The following is a 9,679-nucleotide window of genomic DNA, read 5'->3' on the forward strand; positions in this document are numbered from 1 at the left end:
CGCTTTCATGGCAGATGACAAGGATAATCGCTCCGAGGTAAGTACTAAGAATATTTGTACTAGTTGTGAGAATTTGTCAGAGCAACATACAACGATAACTGATCAGTATGTCCGTTTAGATGCTGATTTTAAAACTATTAAAGAAGATCACCATTTTACGAAAGCAAGAGAAACAAGTTATAAAATTAAAATAAAAGCATGTGAAAAAGACATTCAAAGCTTAAAAACTAAACTTGCTGAGAAAATTGAAATAATTGATCTTAGTTATGAAGTTTTAGAAGAAAAAACTAAAGTGATTGCTGATCGGGATAAACAGATTGCTGACCACCAGGTGAAGGTGGTGGAACTGAACCGCAAACTTGAGCAGTTCAGGAATTCCTCGGCCATCCTTGATCACCTCGTGAGTGATCAAGGTACCTCTGCAAAGAGGGGAGGAATCGGATATCACGAAGTTCCACCACCCTTTAACCACAACTATACCTATAATCCGAGTGTTCAGAAATCTGTTGATTTCGAAGTTCCTCAGACAACTCCTATCAAGATTACAAGTGTAGAACCAAGTGTTAGCTGTGGCGAAACAAGTTCGCCTGTTTCTAGTGTGAATATTTCTGTTTCGAGTCCAGTCTCATCGGATTCGGATAAGTTGTCCGAATCTGGTCAGACAAAAGAGAAGGTAGGTTTACCCACCGATGGAGATAAAAATAAAATTTCTAAAAAGAGTTCTCCACTCAATCCGTACGTCCCACCTTATGTGAGACGAACGGCTTGTAACACTGCCTCTACATCCAAACCAACATTTGACAAGAAAATGGAGAGTCGATGTTGCTTTAGATGTAACAAGTTATGACATCTAGTTGCAGATTGCCCTTTGAAGCCGAGATTCAGAGGTGTGAAGCCAAATAAAACTGAGTATAAGCGTCATTTTGTTACTGCTAAAAATGAAAACTTTAAAAAATGCCAAAATGTAACGAATTCAAGTTTTCATAAAACCAAACCTCAGTTTTACAACCAAACCACAAGATATAACACTTTCAATTCTCAAAGGTTTGGAAGGCATTACACTCAATCTGCAGGGAGATTCCCTAACAGGACTTACAGAAATTATCCTGATGCTAACTTGAGAAAGCCAGGGTACGGGACGTATCGATCCAAGACCAATTGGTCTTGGGTCCCAAGATTCTAACTCTTTGTTTTATTGTGCAGGAACAGTTGAACAGGGCTGCCAACAATCTTTGGATTGTAGATAGCGGCTGTTCCCGGCACATGACGGGCAACAAACACTTGTTGCAAGATTTAAAACCTGTTCAGGGAGCAAGAGTTAGTTTTGCTGGAGAGAGCGGTGGTAGGATTACTGGTAGAGGAACTGTGTCGAATGGGAGAATGACACTTGAGAATGTAAACTTTGTGGAGGAATTAAAGCACAATCTGCTGAGTGTGTCGCAGATTTGTGATAAAGATTACACTGTCCATTTCACGAAGAATGAAGCGATCGTATTGAAGCCTGGTTTTCAAATACCAGACGAATGGATAGTTATGAAAGCTCCACGTGAAACGAATACATATGTGATGGACATGAGGTCTACTGAAATGGCCACTGGAGAATCCTGTTTAATGACAAAAGCAAGCGAATCAGAATCAGAATTATGGCACAGGAGAATGGGACATATTCATCTTCGGAAGATGAACTTCATTGTCAAGAATGGGCTTGTGATGGGCGTTCCCTTAAAAAGTTTTAACTTTGAAGACAAATGTATAGCATGCAAGAAGGGAAAGCAACACAAGAAATCCCATCTCACCAAGAAGATTAATTCTATTGCCGGTACTCTAGAACTACTTCATATGGATCTCTTCGGTCCAGTGAGTGTAAAAAGTCTAGGTGGTACTTCTTACTGCTTGGTGATAACTGATGACTACTCGCGATACTCGTGGGTATATTTTCTGAAAACAAAAGACGAGACAACTCAGATGGTGAAGAATCTAATTACAAAAGTTGAGAACGTCATGAGTAAATCAGTTAAATACATCAGAAGCGACAATGGGACAGAGTTCAAGAACTTTGAAATGGAAATCTTCTGTCTTCAGAAGGGAATTGAACATCAATACAGCGCTCCGTATACTCCACAACAGAATGGAGTGGCTGAAAGGAAGAACCGAACGTTAATTGAAGGAGCCAGAACTATGCTGGCAGACTCGAAGCTTCCTGTGATGTTCTGGGCTGAAGCAGTTGCTACAGCCTGCTATGTTCTGAATAGGGTGTTAACCGTTAAGAGACTTGGAAAAACTTGTTACGAGCTTATGCACGGAAGGAAGCCCAACTTGTGCGGTCTTGAACCATTTGGGTCTCCTTGTTCGATTTTGAAGACTAACTCGAAATTTGGTGAAGTAGCCGATGAGGGAATCCTAGTCGGTTATGTTGTTGGGACTCCCAACAGACGGGTCTTCAATACGTCGACTTGCAAGGTGGAGGTGGTTTGTAACACCGACATTACTAGTTACCAACCGCCAAAACCAAGCAATGGACCTGCTGAGCTTTTCGACTATGTTAAACTTTTTAAGTCGTTTAACGTACCTGATTTGGAAATTTCTGAAGAAGACGAAAGAGCTGTGACGAAGATGATACTTGATGAGGAAGAGAATCTATTGCAACATCAGATGGTTGAGAAATCTCAACCTTCCACATCAAACCCTATCGATACCCCAGCGGCCTCAACTGAAGAAGAATTTATTAATCCTTTTCACTCTCAGCCAGAAACAACCATAGATGAGATCTCTTCAAATTTAGAAGATAATTTGCATGTCGGTGCTGTTCCGACCACGAGAATTCACAAAGATCACCCATTGGAGAATATTATAGGTGATGTGTCCTCCGGTGTACAAACCAGAAGTAGCTTGAATGAGCACACCTGTGTTTATACAAGCATTAAGGAAACGGGTATACTGAACGAATGTTTGTACTCCTGCTTTATAAGCCAAATTGAACCAAAGAATTATCAAATGGCTTTAAAGGACAGCTCGTGGGTCGAAGCCATGCAAGAAGAGTTGGCTCAGTTCGAGAAAATGGAAGTTTGGACCTTGGTTGAAAAACCAAGAAATGTGCATGCTATAGGCACAAAATGGGTGTTCAAGTGTAAGAGAGATGATAAGGGAATTATTGTAAGAAATAAGGCGAGGCTGGTTGTTAAAGGTTTTAATAAGCAAGAGGGTATTGATTACAATGAGGTGTTCGCTCCTGTTGCCCGGTTAGAAGCGATTCGATTGTTTTTGGCGTTTGCTGCATTTAAAAAGATGAAGGTATTTCAGTTGGATGTGAAGAGCGCGTTTCTAAACTGGAAAGTTGATGAGGTTGTGTATGTTGAGCAACCTCCGGGTTTTCCTGACCCAGACTTTCCTGATCACGTATACAGGTTGAGCAAGGCGTTATATGGGTTACATCAGGCACCTCGTGCCTGGTATTCAACGTTATCGGACTACTTGCTGGAAAATGGTTTTGAAAGGGGATTGATTGACAGTACGTTGTTTGTAAAGAGAGAAGGATGTGACTTCCTACTGGTTCAAGTCTACGTGGATGATATCATTTTTGCTGCATCAAGAGTATCCATGTGTCAGGATTTTGAAGCTGTCATGAAGAAACGATTCGAGATGAGTGCTATGGGTGAACTAACTTTCTTTCTAGGATTGCAGGTTGATCAGAAGAAGGACGGGATGTTCATTCATCAAACGAAGTACGTTCATGATGTGCTGAAAAGATTCAAGATGGAGGACAGCTCTCCATATGACACTCCAATCTGCGTCAATCACAAATTGGGTGCTGAATCAGATGGTGACGCAGATGTGGAACCAACTCTGTATCGGGCGACATCCCGTGTACGATCCGTCCAGGAACCTACATTCGCCTCAGGCGAATTTAAGCTCCAGGCCAAGTTACGGATAACTTCGCCTAAACCTTAACTTCGCCTGAATCTGAAACGGCGACAGTAAGGTTAATCGAAATCCGGAAAACCGGTGTTTCGATTAACTTTGACGATTGAGAAGGCTCAAACACATGATATTAAGGATAACTAAACGACCAGTTGAACATGTAAAACAAGTTTTGAACTCGGGTTTAAAGATCGGTTGTTGAGGTTATTAACCGGTTGTCGAAACAACCTTAGATTAACATCAATGAACATATAACATTTGATAAAAGAACCCAAACAACCATTAGATCGGTTTGAAATCGAAGAACAAGATAACAAGTAGGATCAGTATAAGTTCGCTGTGTAAACGGATGATATAAGTTCGCTGAGTATGAGAATAATGAACAGTTTGACTCTTGAAAATCCTTATATAGGGGCGAAGTTATACAGGCGAAGTTACGGATAACTTCGCCTAGGCGAAGTTATCCACAACTTCGCCTGTTCAACAACATCGCCTATATATTTACAAAATTTAACCTTATAAGTTTAACAGTTTTCCAATTAAGTTATAAAACTTTCCTTTAAGAACTAAATGACACGTTCAAGTCCAAGTAACCCGTTATAAACAAATACAACTACAAAAAAAGAAATCTTTAAACAATTTAAGTATAAGGGATCAAATTTCAGTCTCGATAGGGACTGCTACGTTTTAGAAAAGATCCGAACAGGAATCATACTAACAACGTGACTGTCACATAGATCCGTGTTTAGCTGTATTATGACATATAGAGACAGGTTGTAAGCAGGTAAATAACTTAAGATGGTTTTCATCGTTTCTGTGATATGAGTTAAGTTCAATTAAGCTCAAAAATTAAGTGGGCAACAACTCAGAGATTATGATGCCTCCTATCTATTCTCAAAGCGTATTTGGCTTTCCCCAAGTCACCCCGAATTGACCTCGACCCATAGTGTCTGATTAAGTTGTAAGTACTCTTCATCTGGTTCCCGTTCTTCTTCTTACTCTAAGATTGAGAAGTCTTGACACTTTCAGCTATAGAATGTTTCAATTTTTTTTTTTTTTTTTTTTTTTTTTTTTTTTTTTTTAAATCTCACAAATTTACATAGACTTCAGAGTAGTAACCAACTGCAAGTCCCGAATCTGGATCACTGCAGTTTCTTGAAACGCTATCTTCACGGGAATCAGAACACACATGGGCTCGTGTATGACTGGGTAATCGCTTTTCTGCCTATCATTCTGAAAGATATATATGAAGACATGCAAAACTCTTAAGGAGTTTCCACGTAAAACAAGTAGATTTAGTTTGTATCACGTCTACTTTTACGCACCATAAAAAGTTACCATGACATACAATGACTGTCCTAAAGCCTTTTAAGCCTAATAACTTCACTAGTTAAGCACACAGAGTTAGTATATCTATCATTTTCCAAGGTTGGATCAATTTTCCGTTTAACATAGCAAACGTACTTCTTACGAAGTAGTAGACTTGAAAAATAATTTCATTTCACTTTTTTTTTTCAAAAATTTAACATTAATCGCCCCGACCAAAACAAAGTCTTCAGGTAAACGGCTATCCCGAAGATCCAATGGATCAGCTGGACCGACCACATACTAGTATGTGTCCTTATAATTAAGTATGATCGACTAATTTTAAGCGAAAGAATGAAAACTCATAATAAACCGCCCCGGTCATAATCTGTAATCTGGTTAATGGCTATCCTCAAAATCTACAAGTAGAAAATGAGGACCAAAACATATCCGAAGACAAGTCCTTCAAACTGATGTAACCGACATATTTTTAAGCGATAGTGACCCTTTTTTTTTTTTAAATTACAAGAAAAGCATGGTTACTCGGGATTGATCATCCCATTTAGCTCGATAAGGTTTTGAAATCTTGTTTTATCAAACGCTTTAGTATACAGATCAGCGAAATTATCAAGCGTATCCACCTTTTCAAGCACTATCAGTTTCTTCTCAGCACAATCCCGTATGAAATGATGACGTATGTCAATATGTTTAGTTTTACTATGTTTCACGGGATTGTTAGTTACTGAGATAGCAGCTGTGTTATCAATGACAAATAGGAGTAAGTAAGAAATTCAGACCATAGTCGCGCAACTGTTGTTGAATCCAAAGAATCTGGGAGCAGCAGTTGGATGCTGCCATGTATTCTGCTTCACAGGTTGAAATTGCGACCGAAGTCTGTTTCTTGCATTGCCACGACACCAATCTGCCACCAAGAAACTGACATCCTCCTGTTGTTGACTTCCGACTCTAATTGCACCCACCATAATCAGAGTCTGTGTAGGCGACTAGCTCCAAGTCTCCTCCTCTCGGGTACCACAACCCCAGCTTCGGTTTGCCCTTGAGATACCGCAAGATCCTCTTCACACCTTTCATGTGAGATTCCTTTGGGTTTGCCAGAAAACGAGCACAAAGACAAACAGCAAACATTATATCAGGCCTAGAAGCAGTTAAGTACATTAAAGAACCTATAATAGCCCGATACTGAGTTGGGTCCACATCTGCATCACCGTCTGACTCAGCACCCAATTTGTGATTGACGTAGATTGGAGTGTCGAATGGAGTGCTGTCCTCCATCTTGAATCGTTTGAGCACATCATGGACATACTTGGTCTGGTGAATGAACATCCCATCCTTCTTTTGATCAACCTGCAATCCTAAAAAGAAAGTTAGTTCACCATAGCACTCATTTCAAACCTTTTCTTCATGACGGCCTCAAAATCTTGACACATGGAGACTTTTGATGCAGCAAAAATAATGTCATCCACGTAGACTTGCACTACCAGGAAGTCGCTTCCTTGTATCTTTACAAACAGCGTGCTATCTATCTGACCTCTTTCAAACCCATTTTCAAGCAAGTAGTCTGACAGAGTTGAGTACCATGCACGAGGTGCCTGATGTAATCCATACAATGCCTTGCTTAACTTGTACACATGGTCTGGAAACTCTGGGTCAGGAAAACCCGGAGGTTGCTCAACATACACAACCTCATCAACTTTCCCATTCAGAAACGCACTCTTCACGTCCAACTGAAATACCTTCATCTTTTTATATGCAGCAAACGCCAAAAACAATCTTATGGCTTCCAACCTTGCGACAGGAGCGAACACTTCATTATAATCAATCCCCTCTTGTTGATTGAATCCTTTCACAACTAGCCTCGCTTTGTTTCTTATGATAATCCCTTTCTCATCTCTCTTGCACTTAAACACCCATTTTGTGCCAATCGCATGCACATGCTTTGGTTTTTCAACCAAATCCCAAACTTCCATTTTCTTGAACTGAGCCAACTCTTCTTGCATGGCTTCGACCCACGAGCTGTCCTTTAAAGCCATTTGATAATTTTTCGGTTCAATCTTGCTGATAAAGCAGGTGTACAAGCATTCGTTGATTATTCCTGTCTCCTTAATGCTTGTGTAAACACAGGTGTGCTCATCCAAGCTACGTCTTGTTTGTACACTGGAGGACACATCACCAATCACATTCTCCAAAGGGTGATCTTTATGAATTCTCGTGGTCGGTACAGAACCGACATGCAAATTGTCTTCCAAGTTAGAAGAGAGCTCGTCAATGGTTGTTTCATGCTGAGAGTGAAAAGGATTGATAAATTCTTCTTCAGTTGAGGCAGCAGGGGTATCGATAGTATTTGATGAGGAAGGTTGACATTTATCAATCAGCTGTCTTTGCAATAGATTTTCTTCCTCATCAAGGATCATCTTCGTAGCAACCCTTTCTTCTTCTTTAGAGATATCTAAATCCGGTATGTTAAAAGACTTAAAAAGTTTAACATAGTCGAAAAACTCCGCAGGTCCGTTGCTTGGTTTTGGCGGTTGGTAACTTGTGATATCTGTGTTACACACCACCTCAATCTTGCTTGTCGATGTATTGAAGACACGTCTGTTGGGAGTCCCAACAACATAACCGACTAAGATTCCTTCATCGGCTACTTCTACAAATTTAGAATTTGTCTTCAAAATCGAACAAGGGGACCCGAATGGTTCTAGACCACTCAAGTTGGGCTTTCTTCCATGCATAAGCTCATAACATGTCTTACCCAGTCTTTTAACAGTTAAGACTCTATTCAGAACATAACAGGCTGTAGCAACAGCTTCAGCCCAAAACACCACAGGAAGCTTTGAATCAGCCAGCATAGTTCTGGCTCCTTCAATTAACGTTCTGTTCTTCCTTTCAGCCACTCCATTCTGTTGCGGTGTATACGGAGCGCTGTATTGGTGTTCAATCCCTCTCTGAAGACAGAAGATCTCCATCTCAAAATTCTTGAACTCTGTCCCATTGTCACTTCTGATGAACTTAACCCTTTTATCCATAACGTTCTCAACTTTGGTAATCAAATTCTTCACCATCTGAGCCGTTTCATCTTTTGATTTCAAGAAATATACCCACGAGTATCGTGAGTAGTCATCAGTGATCACCAAGCAGTTTGAAGTACCTCCAAGATTTTTTGCATACACGGGACCGAAGAGATCCATGTGAAGCAATTCTAGAGTACTGGCAATTGAATTTACTTTCTTGGTGAGATGGGATTTCTTGTGTTGCTTTCCCTTCTTGCATGCTATACATTTATCTTCAAAATTGAAATTTTTCAAGGGAACGCCCAGCACAAGCCCATTCTTGACAATGTGGTTCATCTTTCGAAGATGAATGTGTCCCATTCTCCTATGCCACAATTCGGACTCTGTTTCACTCGCTTTTGTCAAAAGGCATGACTCTGCCGTGGCCATTTCAGTTGATCTCATATCCATAATGTACGTATTCCTATCACGAGGAGCCTTCATCAAAATCCACTCCTCTGGTATCTGAAAACCCGGTTTCAGCACGATCGCCTCGTTCTTTGTAAAATGAACGGTGTACTCCTTATCACAAATCTGCGACACACTCAGCAGATTGTGCTTCAATTCTTCTACAAAGTTGACATTCTCCAACGTCATCTTTCCGTTCGACACCGTTCCTTTTCCAGTAATATTGCCTCCACTTTCTCCGGCAAAACTTACTCTCCCTCCTTGAACAGGTTTCAAATCGTGTAACAAATATTTGTTACTCGTCATGTGCCGGGAACAGCCGCTATCCACAACCCAAAGATTATTGGCAGCCCTGTTCAACTGTTCCTGCACAACATAGCAAAAGATTAGAATTTAGGGACCCAAGACCAATTGGTCTTGGATCTATACATCCCAAACTTTGGCTTTCCAAAGTTTGTATCTCGGTAACTCCTGTAAGTCCCATTAGGATATCTCATTGAAGATTGATTGTAAGGCCTTCCAAACCTTTGAGAATTGAAAGTATTATAGCTTGTGGTTTGGTTATTAGAAGTGTAAAACTGAGATTTGTTTCTATGAAAACCTGAATTATTCACATTTTTGAATTTTAAGTGGTTTTCATTTTTAGGAGCATGATAATTACTATTAGGTCTATTCTCAGCTTTAGTAGGCCTTACACCTCTGAATCGCTGCTTCAGAGGGCAATTTGCAACAAGATGTCCTCATTGATTACATCTAAAACAACACCTATGCTCAACTTTTTTATCAACCGGTGTTTTAGATGTCGAGGCTGTATTACCGGCCGTTCGTCTCACATATGGTAGGACGTACGGGTTTAGTGGAGTACTCTTTTTATTCACTTTATCTTTTTCTCCACTCTTGGGTAACACAACCTCCTCTTTTACCTTACCAGACTCGGATGACTTATCCGAATTTGACGAGACAGGACTCTGATCAGAAAT

Source organism: Bidens hawaiensis, unplaced genomic scaffold, assembly GCF_021521415.1.
Source record: "Bidens hawaiensis isolate Kalapana, Puna unplaced genomic scaffold, B.hawaiensis_p1.1 tig00006781_1, whole genome shotgun sequence".
Lineage (NCBI taxonomy): Eukaryota > Viridiplantae > Streptophyta > Magnoliopsida > Asterales > Asteraceae > Bidens > Bidens hawaiensis.